Genomic DNA, 14596 nt, shown 5'->3' with positions numbered 1-14596 from the left:
TGCATGTCTTTGTCACCAACAACTCTGCCTTTGTGCTTTGCCCAAACAGAATCGGCAAATGCCACGGCAGTATTAGCCCACCCGATGTGGCCATTAAATGTCTCGTTGACGTGCTAGCTAGCTTATACAGTAATCATTCTATCCGCGATATGATCTTTCGATCTCTATTAAATTTCGTGCATATGATGAACAGCGCCGTCTCCAGAAATTGGGGGCCCTGGTGCGAAATGCAAAATAGGGCCTTAAAAATTTAAACTTGTGCTTACTATTGTTATTAAATCATACTATAAATCATGTTTCTTCATGTAATCTAATTTTATAAAACAAAAGTAATATAAATGAATTCAAACACTACATGAATAATGAATTAAACGGTTATCGATAAAATAGAAGAATGTCGTACCTAATGCGGTGTCAGACGTGAAACCTAAAATTTGACACATAAGGACATCACATCCTTGAAAATATCTTGCAAATTTTTAATCTTGGATAGTTGTATCTGAGAGCAGTGGGTGGGTAGGACAACACAATTATATGATTTCAAGTTGCAGAGAACATGTCAACGAGGTATGGAGGTAATTACAGAACTGCAATTGATCGATTGGTCATCGTGGGATACGTTGATCTATTTGATTCGAATTTCCTAGGAAAGAAGACATGGGGCATACCAGTTAGGCCGTTACCACTTTGCAGATTGGACTCAAAACAATTGGGGAAGGAATTTAGAATTGCAAAACGAAAATTCACGGAGACATGGACTCAGGCCAGGGAGTCGGGGCTGGGGCGGCGTTGCTGCAGATAGATCAGAATCCTCTTCCGTATTTGTAGCGTCTTGAACTTCGAAGTCTAACAGAAACGGACGTAGGTTGCAGATTTTTTTACACTGCTTACTGATACGTCTCCGACGTATCGATAATTTTTTATGTTTCATGCCACATTATTGATGATTTCTACATGTTATATGCACATTTTATGTCATATTTATGCTTTTTTCGGAACTAACCTATTGACGAGATGCCGAAGGGCCAGTTCCTGTTTTCTGCTGTTTTTGGTTTCAGAAATCCTAGTAAGGAAATATTCTCGAAATTGGACGAAATCAACGCCCAGGGTCCTATTTTGCCCGGAAGCATCCAGAACACCCGAGAGTCGCCAGAGGGGGGCCACAGGGGCCCCAGATAATAGGCCGGCGTGGCCCAGGCCCTGGCCGCGCCGCCTTATGGTGTCGTCGCCTCGTTGACCTTCTGACGCCGCCTCTTCGCCTATTTAAGGGTCCTCGACCTAAAACCTCGAGACGGAAAAGCCACGGTACGAGAAACCTTCCAGAGCCGCCGCCATCGTGAAGCCAAGATCTGGGGGACAGGACTCTCTATTCCGGCACGCCGCCGGGACGGGGAAGTGCCCCCGGAAGGCTCCTCCATCGACACCACCGCCATCTTCATCACCGCTGCTGTCTCCCATGAGGAGGGAGTAGTTCTCCATCGAGGCTCGGGGCTGTACCGGTAGCTATGTGGTTCATCTCTCTCCTATGTACTTCAATACAATAATCTCATGAGCTGCCTTACATGATTGAGATTCATATGATGATGCTTGTAATCTAGATGTCGTTATGCTAGTCAAGTGAATTTTACTTATGTGATCTCCGGAGACTCCTTGTCCCACGTGTGTAAAGGTGACAGTGTGTGCACCGTGTGGGTCTCTTAGGCTATATTTCACAGAATACTTATTCACTGTTATGAATGGCATAGTGAAGTGCTTATTTATATCTCTTTATGATTGCAATGTGTTTTGTATCACAATTTATCTATGTGCTACTCTAGTGATGTTATTAAAGTAGTTTATTCCTCCTGCACGGTGTAATGATGACAGTGTGTGTATCCGTGTTAGTACTTGGCGTAGGCTATGATTGTGATCTCTTGTAGATTATGAAGTTAAATATTGCTATGATGGTATTGATGTGATCTATGCCTCCTTTCGTAGCGTGAAGGTGACAGTGTGCATGCTACGTTAGTACTTGGTTTAGTTGTGTTGATCTGTCGTGCACTCTAAGGTTATTTAAATATGAACATCGAATATTGTGGAGCTTGTTAACTCCGGCATTGAGGGTTCGTGTAATCCTACACAGTTAGTGGTGTTCATCATCCAACAAGAGGGTGTAGAGTATGCATTCATCTATTCTGTTATGTGATCAAAGTTGAGAGTGTCCACTAGTGAAAGTCTAATCCCTAGGCCTTGTTCCTAAATACTGCTATCGCTGCTTGTTTACTGTTTTACTGCGTTACTACTGCTGCGTTACTACTGCTTGTTTACTGTCCTGGGCAAAGCACTTTTCTGGTGCCGTTGCTACTACTTATTTATACCACCTGTATTTCACTATCTCTTCGCCGAACTAGTGCACCTATTAGGTGTGTTGGGGACACAAGAGACTTCTTGCTTTGTGGTTGCAGGGTTGCATGAGAGGGATATCTTTGACCTCTTCCTCCCTGAGATCGATAAACCTTGGGTGATCCACTTAAGGGAAACTTGCTGCTGTTCTACAAACCTCTGCTCTTGGAGGCCCAACACTGTCTACAAGAATAGAAGCACCCGTAGACATCAAGCACTTTTCTGGCGCCGTTGCCGGGGAGGAAAGGTAAAAGGCACTCATACTCCGGTTCCAGTGTGATTACTTTTCTCGGGCGCCATTGTGTTTGTGCTCGAAGCTATTTCCTTTAGATCCTGCAATTGCATCTTTTTGTTTCTTGTTTACACTAGTTAGGCATAATGGAAAACAACAAAAATATGAGAGATCTTTATGAACTTTATCTTGAATTAGGACATGATCTGTTTGAAGAGAGAATTAAAAAACCCATGGAACTTTATATGCATGCTAATGGGAATGTTATTAATATGAATGCTTTGAACACTATTGTTGCTAATGCTATGGAAAATTCTAAGCTTGGGGAAGCTGGCTTTGATGAGCATGATCTTTTTAGTCCCCCGGGCATGGAGGAGAAAATTTACTTTGATGATACTTTGCCTCCTATTTATGATGATTATAATGATAGTGGTCTTTTGGTACCGCCTACTATGGAGAGTACATTTTATGATGATTATACTATGCCTCCTACAATTGATGAGAATAATAATGATAGCTACTTTGTTGAATTTGTTCCCACTACAATTAATAAGATTGATTATGCTTATGTGGGTAGTAATAATTTTATGCATGAGACTCTTGATAAGAATGTTTCATTTGATAGTTATATTGTTGAGTTTGCTCATGATGCTACTGAAAGTTATTATGAGAGAGGAAAATATGGTTGTAGAAATTTTCATATTACTAAAACACCTCTCTATGTGCTGAAATTTTTGAAGCTACACTTGTTCTACCTTCCTATGCTTGTTACTTTGCTCTTCATGAACTTGTTTATTTACAAGATTCCTATGCATAGGAAGCATGTTAGACTTAAATGTGCTTTGAATTTGCCTCTTGATGCTCTCTTTTGCTTCAAATACTATTTCTTGCGAGTGCATCATTAAAACTGCTGAGCCCATCTTAATGGCTAAAAAGAAAGAACTTCTTGGGAGATAACCCATGTGTTATTTTGCTACAGTACTTTATTTTATATTTGTGTCTTGGAAGTTGTTTACTACTGTAGCAACCTCTCCTTATCTTAGTTTTGTTGAATTGTTGTGCCAAGTAAAGTCTTTGATAGCAAGGTTGATACTAGATTTGGATTACTGCGCAGAAACAGATTTCTTTGCTGTCACGAATCTGGGCAAAATTCTCTGTAGGTAACTCAGAAAATTATGCCAATTTACGTGAGTGATCCTCAGATATGTACGCAACTTTCATTCAATTTGAGCATTTTCATTTGAGCAAGTCTGGTGCCTCAATAAAATTCGTCTTTACGGACTGTTCTGTTTTGACAGATTCTGCCTTTTATTTCGCATTGCTTCTTTTGCTATGTTGGATGGATTTCTTTGTTCCATTGACTTCCAGTAGCTTTGGGCAATGTCCAGAAGTGTTAAGAATGATTGTGTCACCTCTGAACATGTGAATTTTTGATTATGCACTAACCCTCTAATGAGTTGTTTTGAGTTTGGTGTGGAGGAAGTTTTCAAGGGTCAAGAGAGGAGGATGATATACTACGATCAAGAAGAGTGAAAAGTCTAAGCTTGGGGATGCCCCGGTGGTTCATCCCTGCATATTTCAAGAAGACTCAAGCATCTAAGCTTGGGGATGCCCAAGGCATCCCCTTCTTCATCGACAAATTATCAGGTTCCTTCTCTTGAAACTATATTTTTATTCGGTCACATCTTATGTAATTTACTTGGAGCGTCTGTGTGTTTTTTGTTTTTGTTTTTGTTTGAATAAATGCTTGTGTGGGAGAGAGACACGCTCCGCTGGTTCATATGAACACATGTGTTCTTAGTTTTTAATGTTCATGGCGAAGGTTGAAACTGCTTCGTTAATTTGTTATATGGTTGGAATCGGAAAATGATACATGTAGTAATTGCTAAAATGTCTTGGATAATGTGATACTTGGCAATTGTTGTGCTCATGTTTAAGCTCTTGCATCATATGCTTTGCACCTATTAATGAAGAAATACACAGAGCATGCTAAAATTTGGTTTGTATATTTGGTCTCTCTAAGGTCTAGATAATTTCTAGTATTGAGTTTGAACAACAAGGAAGACGGTGTAGAGTCTTATAATGTTTACAATATGTCTTTTATGTGAGTCTTGCTGCGCCGCTTCATCCTTGTGTTTGTTTCAAATAACCTTGCTAGCCTAAACCTTGTATCGAGAGGGAATACTTCTCATGCATCCAAAATACTTGAGCCAACCACTATGCCATTTGTGTCCACCATACCTACCTACTACATGGTATTTCTCCGCCATTCCAAAGTAAATTGCTTGAGTGCTACCTTTAAATTTCCATTCTCCACCTTTACAATATATAGCTCATGGGACAAATAGCTTAAAAACTATTGTGGTATTGAATATGTACTTATGCACTTTATCTCTTATTAAGTTGCTCGTTGTGCGATAACCATGTTCCTGGGGACGCCATCAACTACTCTTTGTTGAATATCATGTGAGTTGCTATGCATGTTCGTCTTGTCTTAAGTAAGGGCGATTTACCACTTTATGGTTAGAGCGTGCATATTGTTAGAGAAGAACATTGGGCCGCTAACTAAAGCCATGATCCATGGTGGAAGTTTCAGTTTTGGACATATATCCTCAATCTCATATGAGAAAATTAATTGTTGCTACATGCTTATGCATAAAAGAGGAGTCCATTATCTGTTGTCTATGTTGTCCCGGTATGGATGTCTAAGTTGAGAATAATCAATAGCGAGAAATCCAATGCGAGCTTTCTCCTTAGACCTTTGTACAGGCGGCATAGAGGTACCCCTTTGTGACACTTGGTTAAAACATGTGCATTGCGATAATCCCGGTAATCCAAGCTAATTAGGACAAGGTGCGGACACTATTAGTATACTATGCATGAGGCTTGCAACTTGTAAGAAATAATTTACATGATACATATGCTTTATTACTACCGTTGACAAAATTGTTTCTTGTTTTCAAAATCAAAGCTCTAGCACAAATATAGCAATCGATGCTTTCCTCTTTGAAGGACCATTCTTTTACTTTTATTGTTGAGTCAGTTCACCTATTTCTCTCCACCTCAAGAAGCAAACACTTGTGTGAACTGTGCATTGATTCCTACATACTTGCATATTGCACTTGTTATATTACTTTACATTGACAATATCCATGAGATATACATGTTACAAGTTGAAAGCAACCGCTGAAACTTCATCTTCCTTTGTGTTGCTTCAATACCTTTACTTTGAATTATTGCTTTATGAGTTAACTCTTATGCAAGACTTATTGATGCTTGTATTGAAAGTACTATTCATGAAAGGTCTTTGCTTTATGATTCATTTGTTTACTCATGTCATTACCATTGTCTTGGATTGCTGCATTCATTACATGTGTTTACAATAGTATGATCAAATTTATGATGGCATGTCACTCCAGAAATTATCTTTGTTATCGTTTACCTGCTCGGGACGAGCAGAAACTAAGCTTGGGGATGCTGATATGTCTCCGACGTATCGATAATTTCTTATGTTCCATGCCACATTATTGATGATTTCTACATGTTATATGCACATTTTATGTCATATTTATGCTTTTTCCGGAACTAACCTATTGACGAGATGCCGAAGGGCCAGTTCCTGTTTTCTGCTGTTTTTGGTTTCAGAAATCCTAGTAAGGAAATATTCTCGGAATTGGACGAAATCAACGCCCAGGGTCCTATTTTGCCCGGAAGCATCCAGAACACCCGAGAGTCGCCAGAGGGGGGCCACAGGGGCCCGAGATGATAGGCCGGTGATACGCGTTCAACACGCGTCCGTTGGGAACCCCAAGAGGAAGGTGTGATGCGTACAGCGGCAAGTTTCCCTCAGTATGAAACCAAGGTTATCGAACCAGTAGGAGCCAAGAAGCACGTTGAAGGTTGATGGCGGCGGGATGTAGTGCGGCGCAACACCAGGGATTCCGGCGCCAACGTGGAACCTGCACAACACAACCAAAGTACTTTGCCCCAACGAAACAGTGAGGTTGTCAATCTCACCGGCTTGCTGTAACAAAGGATTAACCGTATTGTGTGGAAGATGATTGTTTGCAGAAAACAGTAGAACAAGTATTGCAGTAGATTGTATTTCAGTAAAGAGAATTGGACCGGGGTCCACAGTTCACTAGAGGTGTCTCTCCCATAAGATAAACAGCATGTTGGGTGAACAAATTACAGTTGGGCAATTGACAAATAAAGAGGGCATGACCATGCACATACATATCATGATGAGTATAGTGAGATTTAATTGGGCATTACGACAAAGTACATAGACCGCCATCCAACCGCATCTATGCCTAAAAGTCCACCTTCGTGTTATCATCCGAACCCCCTCCAGTATTAAGTTGCTAACAACAGACAATTGCATTAAGTATTGCGCGTAATGTAATTAGTGACTACATCCTTGAACATAGCACCAATGTTTTATCCCTAGTGGCAACAGCACATCCATAACCTTAGAGGTTCTTGTCACCCCTCCAGATTCACGGAGACATGAACCCACTATCGAGCATAAATACTCCCTCTTGGAGTTACTAGCATCAACTTGGCCAGAGCATCTACTAATAACGGAGAGCATGCAAGATCATAAACAACACATAGATATAACTTTGATAATCAACATAACAAGTATTCTCTATTCATCGGATCCCAACAAACGCAACATATAGAATTACAGATAGATGATCTTGATCATGTTAGGCAGCTCACAAGATCCGACAATGATAGCACAATGGGGAGAAGACAACCATCTAGCTACTGCTATGGACCCATAGTCCAGGGGTAGACTACTCACACATCACACCGGAGGCGACCATGGCAGCGTAGAGTCCTCCGGGAGATGATTCCCCTCTCCGCAGGGTGCCGGAGGCGATCTCCCGGATCCCCGAGATGGGATCGGCGGCGGCGTCTCTGGAAGGTTTTCCGTATCGTGGCTCTCGGCACCGGGGTTTCGCGACGGAGGCTATTTGTAGGCGGAAGGGCAGGTCAAGAGGCGGCACGGGGCCCCACACCACAGGGCCGCGCGGCCAAGGGGGGCCGCGCCGCCCTAGGGTGTGGCCCTCGTGGCCCCTCTTCGTCTCCTCTTCGGACTTCTGGAAGCTTCGTGGCAAAATAGGACCCTGGGCGTTGATTTCGTCCAATTCCGAGAATATTTCGTTACTAGGATTTCTGAAACCAAAAACAGCAAAAAACAAGAATCGGCACTTCGGCATCTTGTTAATAGGTTAGTTCCAGAAAATGCACGAATATGACATAAAGTGTGCATAAAACATGTAGATAACATCAATAATGTGGCATGGAACATAAGAAATTATCGATACGTCGGAGACGTATCAGCATCCCTAAGCTTAGTTCTGCTCGTCCCGAGCAGGTAAAACGATAACACAGATAATTTCTGGAGTGACATGCCATCATAATCTTGATCATACTATTTGTAAAGCATATGTAGTGAATGCAGCGATCAAAACAATGTATATGACATGAGTAAACAAGTGAATCATATAGCAAAGACTTTTCATGAATAGCACTTCAAGACAAGCATCAATAAGTCTCGCATAAGAGTTAACTCATAAAGCAATAATTCATAGTAAAAGCATTGAAGCAACACAAAAGAAGATTAAGTTTCAGCGGTTGCTTTCAACTCATAACATGTATATCTCATGGATATTGTCAACATAGAGTAATATAATAAGTGCAATATGCAAATATGTAGGAATCAATGCACAGTTCACACAAGTGTTTGCTTCTTGAGGTGGAGAGAAATAGGTGAACTGACTCAACAATGAAAGTAAAAGAATGGTCCTCCATAGAGGAAAGCATCGATTGCTATATTTGTGCTAGAGCTTTGATTTTGAAAACATGAAACAATTTTGTCAACGGTAGTAATAAAGCATATGTATCATGTAAATTATATCTTATAAGTTGCAAGCCTCATGCATAGTGTACTAATAGTGCCCGCACCTTGTCCTAATTAGCTTGGACTACCGGATCATCACAATGCACATGTTTTAACCAAGTGTCACAAAGGGTACCTCTATGCCGCTTTGTACAAAGGTCTAAGGAGAAAGCTCGCATTGGATTTCTCGCTATTGATTATTCTCAACTTAGACATCCATACCGGGACAACATAGACAACAGATAATGGACTCCTCTTTTATGCATAAGCATGTAACAACAATTAATAATTTTCTCATTTGAGATTGAGGATATATGTCCAAAACTGAAACTTCCACCATGGATCATGGCTTTAGTTAGCGGCCCAATGTTCTTCTCTAACAATATGCATGCTTAACCATAAGGTGGTAGATCTCTCTTACTTCAGACAAGACGGACATGCATAGCAACTCACATGAAATTCAACAAAGAGTAGTTGATGGCGTCCCCAGTGAACATGGTTATCGCACAACAAGCAACTTAATAAGAGATAAAGTACATAATTACATATTCAATACCACAATAGTTTTTAAGCTATTTGTTCCATGAGCTATATATTGCAAAGGTGAATGATGGAATTTTAAAGGTAGCACTCAAGCAATTTACTTTGGAATGGCGGAAAATACCATGTAGTAGGTAGGTATGGTGGACACAAATGGCATAGTGGTTGGCTCAAGTATTTTGGATGCATGAGAAGTATTCCCTCTCGATACAAGGTTTAGGCTAGCAAGGCTATTTGAAACAAACACAAGGATGAACCGGTGCAGCAAAACTCACATAAAGGACATATTGAAAACATTATAAGACTCTACACCGTCTTCCTTGTTGTTCAAACTCAATACTAGAAATTATCTAGACCTTAGAGAGACCAAATATGCAAACCAAATTTTAGCATGCTCTATGTATTTCTTCATTAATGGGTGCAAAGCATATGATGCAAGAGCTTAATCATGAGCACAACAATTGCCAAGTATCACATTACCCAAGACATTTATAGCAATTACTACATGTATAATTTTCCAATTCCAACCATATAACAATTTAACGAAGGAGAAACTTCGCCATGAATACTATGAGTAGAAACCAAGGACATACTTGTCCATATGCTACAGCGGAGCGTGTCTTTCTCCCATAAAGTGAATGCTAGGATCCATTTTATTCAAACAAAACAAAAACAAAAACAAACCGACGCTCCAAGAAAAGCACATAAGATGTGATGGAATAAAAATATAGTTTCAGGGGAGGAACCTGATAATGTTGTCGATGAAGAAGGGGATGCCTTGGGCATCCCCAAGCTTAGACGCTTGAGTCTTCTTAGTATATGCAGGGGTGAACCACCGGGGCATCCCCAAGCTTAGAGCTTTCACTCTCCTTGATCATGTTGCATCATACTCCTCTCTTGATCCTTGAAAACTTCCTCCACACCAAACTCGAAACAACTCATTAGAGGGTTAGTGCACAATAAAAATTAACATATTCAGAGGTGACACAATCATTCTTAACACTTCTGGACATTGCATAAAGCTACTGGACATTAATGGATCAAAGAAATTCATCCAACATAGCAAAAGAGGCAATGCGAAATAAAAGGCAGAATCTGTCAAAACAGAACAGTTCGTATTGACGAATTTTAAAATGGCACCAGACTTGCTCAAATGAAAATGCTCAAATTGAATGAAAGTTGCGTACATATCTGAGGATCATGCACGTAAATTGGCTTAATTTTCTGAGCTACCTACAGGGAGGTAGACCCAGATTCGTGACAGCAAAGAAATCTGGAACTGTGCAGTAATCCAAATCTAGTACTTACTTTAGTATCAAAGACTTTACTTGGCACAACAGAACACTAAACTAAGATAAGGAGAGGTTGCTACAGTAGTAAACAACTTCCAAGACACAAAATAAAAACAAAATACTGTAGGTAAAAACATGGGTTGTCTCCCATAAGCGCTTTTCTTTAACGCCTTTCAGCTAGGCACAAAAAGTGTGTATCAAGTATTATCAAGAGACGAAGTGTCAACATCATAATTTGTTCTCATAATAGAATCAAAAGGTAACTTTATTCTCTTTCTAGGGAAGTGTTCCATACCTTTCTTGAGAGGAAATTGATATTTTATATTACCTTCCTTCATATCAATGATAGCACCAACAGTTCGAAGAAAAGGTCTTCCCAATATAATGGGACAAGATGCATTGCATTCAATATCCAAGACAACAAAATCAACGGGGACAAGGTTATTGTTAATGGTAATGCGAACATTATCAACTTTCCCCAAAGGTTTCTTTGTAGAATGATCAGCAAGATTAACATCCAAATAACAATTTTTCAGCGGTGGCAAGTCAAGCATATTATAAATTTTCTTAGGCATAACAGAAATACTTGCACCAAGATCACATAAAGCATTACAATCAAAATATTTAACCTTCATCTTAATGATGGGCTCCCAACCATCCTCTAGCTTTTTAGGAATAGAGGCTTCGCGCTCTAGTTTCTCTTCTCTAGCTTTTATGAGAGCATTTGTAATATGTTACGTGAAAGCCAAATTTATAGCACTAGCATTAGGACTTTTAGCAAGTTTTTGCAAGAACTTTATAACTTCAGAGATGTGGCAATCATCAAAATTCAAACCATTATAATCTAAAGCAATGGAATCATCATCCCCAATGTTGGAAAAAATTTCAGCAGTTTTATCACAGCGATTTCAGCTTAGCAGTTTCGAGCAGTTTCTCGCGCTTTGCATTAGAAGTGGAAACATTGCTAACACCAATTCTTTTATTATTAATAGTAGGAGGTGCAGCAACATGTGTAGCATTAGCATTACTAGTGGTGGTAATGGTCCAAACTTTAGCTACATTCTTCTCTTCAGTTAATTTTTCATTTTCTTCTCTATCCCACCTAGCACGCAGTTCAGCCATTAATCTTATATTCTCATTAATTCTAACTTGGATGGCATTTGCTGTAGTAACAATTTTGTTATGATGATTTTCATTAGGCAAAACTTTCGATTTCAAAAGATCAACATCAGCAGCAAGACTATCGACTTTAGAAGCAAGTATATCAATTTTCCCAAGCTTTTCTTCAACAGATTTGTTAAAAGCAGTTTGTGTACTAATAAATTCTTTAAGCATGGCTTCAAGTCCAGGGGGTGAATTCCTATTATTGTTGTAAGGATTCCCATAAGAATTACCATAGCCGTTGCCATTATTATAAGGATATGGCCTATAGTTGTTACTAGAATTGTTCCGGTAAGCATTGTTGTTGAAATTATTATTTTTAATGAAGTTCACATCAACATGTTCTTCTTGTGCAACCAATGAAGCTAATGGAACATTATTAGGATCAATATTAGTCCTATCATTCACAAGCATAGACATAATAGCATCAATCTTATCACTCAAGGAAGAGGTTTCTTCGACAGAATTTACCTTCTTACCTTGTGGAGCTCTTTCCGTGTGCCATTCAGAGTAGTTGATCATCATATTATCAAGAAGCTTTGTTGCTTCACCAAGAGTGATGGACATAAAGGTACCTCCAGCAGCTGAATCCAATAAATTCCGTGAAGAAAAATTTAGTCCTGCATAGAAGGTTTGGATGATCATCCAAGTAGTCAGTCCATGGGTTGGGCAATTTTTAACCAAAGATTTCATTCTTTCCCAAGCTTGAGCAACATGTTCAGTATCTAATTGTTTAAAATTCATTATGCTACTCCTCAAAGATATAATTTTAGCAGGGGATAATATCTACCAATAAAAGCATCCTTGCATTTAGTCCATGAATCAATACTATTCTTAGGCAGAGATAGCAACCAATCTTTAGCTCTTCCTCTTAATGAGAAAAGGAACAATTTTAATTTTATAATGTCACCATCTACATCCTTATACTTTTGCATTTCACACAATTCAACAAAATTATTAAGATGGGCAGCAACATCATCAGAACTAACACCAGAAAATTGCCCTCGCATAACAAGATTTAGTAAAGCAGGTTTAATTTCAAAGAATTCTGCTGTAGTAGCAGGTGGAGCAATAGGTGTGCATAAGAAATCATTATTATTTGTGGTTGTGAAGTCACACAACTTAGTATTTTCAGGGTTGGCCATTTTAGCAACAGTAAATAAAGCAAACTAGATAAAGTAAATGCAAGTAACTAATTTTTTTGTGTTTTCGATATAGCAAACAAGATAGCAAATAAAGTAAAACTAGCAACTAATTTTTTTGTATTTTGATTTAGTGCAGCAAATAAAGTAGTAAATAAAACTAAGCAAGACAAAAACAAAGTAAAGAGATTGAGAAGTGGAGACTCCCCTTGCAGCGTGTCTTGATCTCCCGACAACGGCGCCGAGAAAAGCCGCTTGATACGCGTTCAACACGCGTCCGTTGGGAACCCCAAGAGGAAGGTGTGATGCGTACAGCGGTAAGTTTCCTCGGTATGAAACCAAGGTTATCGAACCAAAGAGGGAGCCAAGAAGCACGTTGAAGGTTGATGGCGGCGGGATGTAGTGCGGCGCAACACCAGGGATTTCGGCGCCAACGTGGAACCTGCACAACACAACCAAAGTACTTTGCCCCAACGAAACAGTGAGGTTGTCAATCTCACCGGCTTGCTGTAACAAAGGATTAACCGTATTGTGTGGAAGATGATTGTTTGCAGAAAACAGTAGAACAAGTATTGCAGTAGATTGTATTTCAGTAAAGAGAATTGGACCGGGGTCCACAGTTCACTAGAGGTGTCTCTCCCATAAGATAAACAGCATGTTGGGTGAACAAATTACAGTTGGGCAATTGACAAATAAAGAGGGCATGACCATGCACATACATATCATGATGAGTATAGTGAGATTTAATTGGGCATTACGACAAAGTACATAGACCGCCATCCAACTGCATCTATGCCTAAAAAGTCCACATTCAGGTTATCATCCGAACCCCCTCCAGTATTAAGTTGCTAACAACAGACAATTGCATTAAGTATTGCGCGTAATGTAATTAGTGACTACATCCTTGAACATAGCACCAATGTTTTATCCCTAGTGGCAACAGCACATCCATAACCTTAGAGGTTCTTGTCACCCCTCCAGATTCACGGAGACGTGAACCCACTATCGAGCATAAATACTCCCTCTTGGAGTTACTAGCATCAACTTGGCCAGAGCATCTACTAATAACGGAGAGCATGCAAGATCATAAACAACACATAGATATAACTTTGATAATCAACATAACAAGTATTCTCTATTCATCGGATCCCAACAAACGCAACATATAGAATTACAGATAGATGATCTTGATCATGTTAGGCAGCTCACAAGATCCGACAATGATACCACAATGGGGAGAAGACAACCATCTAGCTACTGCTATGGACCCATAGTCCAGGGGTAGACTACTCACACATCACACCGGAGGCGACCATGGCGGCGTAGAGTCCTCCGGGAGATGATTCCCCTCTCCGGCAGGGTGCCGGAGGCGATCTCCTGGATCCCCCGAGATGGGATCGGCGGCGGCGGCGTCTCTGGAAGGTTTTCCTTATCGTGGCTCTCGGTACTGGGGGTTTCGCGACGGAGGCTATTTGTAGGCGGAAGGGCAGGTCAAGAGGCGGCACGGGGGCCCCACACCACAGGGCCGCGTGGCCAAGGGGGGGGGCCGCGCCGCCCTAGGGTGTGCCCCCCTCGTGGCCCCTCTTTGTCTCCTCTTCGGATTTCTGGAAGCTTCGTGGCAAAATAGGACCCTGGGCGTTGATTTCGTCCAATTCCGAGAATATTTCGTTACTAGGATTTCTGAAACCAAAAACAGCAGAAAACAGCAACTGGCACTTCGGCATCTTGTTAATAGGTTAATTCCAGAAAATGCACGAATATGACATAAAGTGTGCATAAAACATGTAGATAACATCAATAATGTGGCATGGAACATAAGAAATTATCGATACGTCGGAGACGTATCAGCCGGCGCGGCCCAGGCCCTGGCCGCGCCGCCTTATGGTGTCATCGCCTCGTTGACCTTCTCACGCCGCCTCTTCGCCTATTTAAGGGT

Source organism: Lolium perenne, chromosome 3, assembly GCF_019359855.2.
Source record: "Lolium perenne isolate Kyuss_39 chromosome 3, Kyuss_2.0, whole genome shotgun sequence".
Classification (NCBI taxonomy): Eukaryota; Viridiplantae; Streptophyta; class Magnoliopsida; order Poales; family Poaceae; genus Lolium; species Lolium perenne.
Note: the sequence above shows the minus strand (reverse complement) of the source record.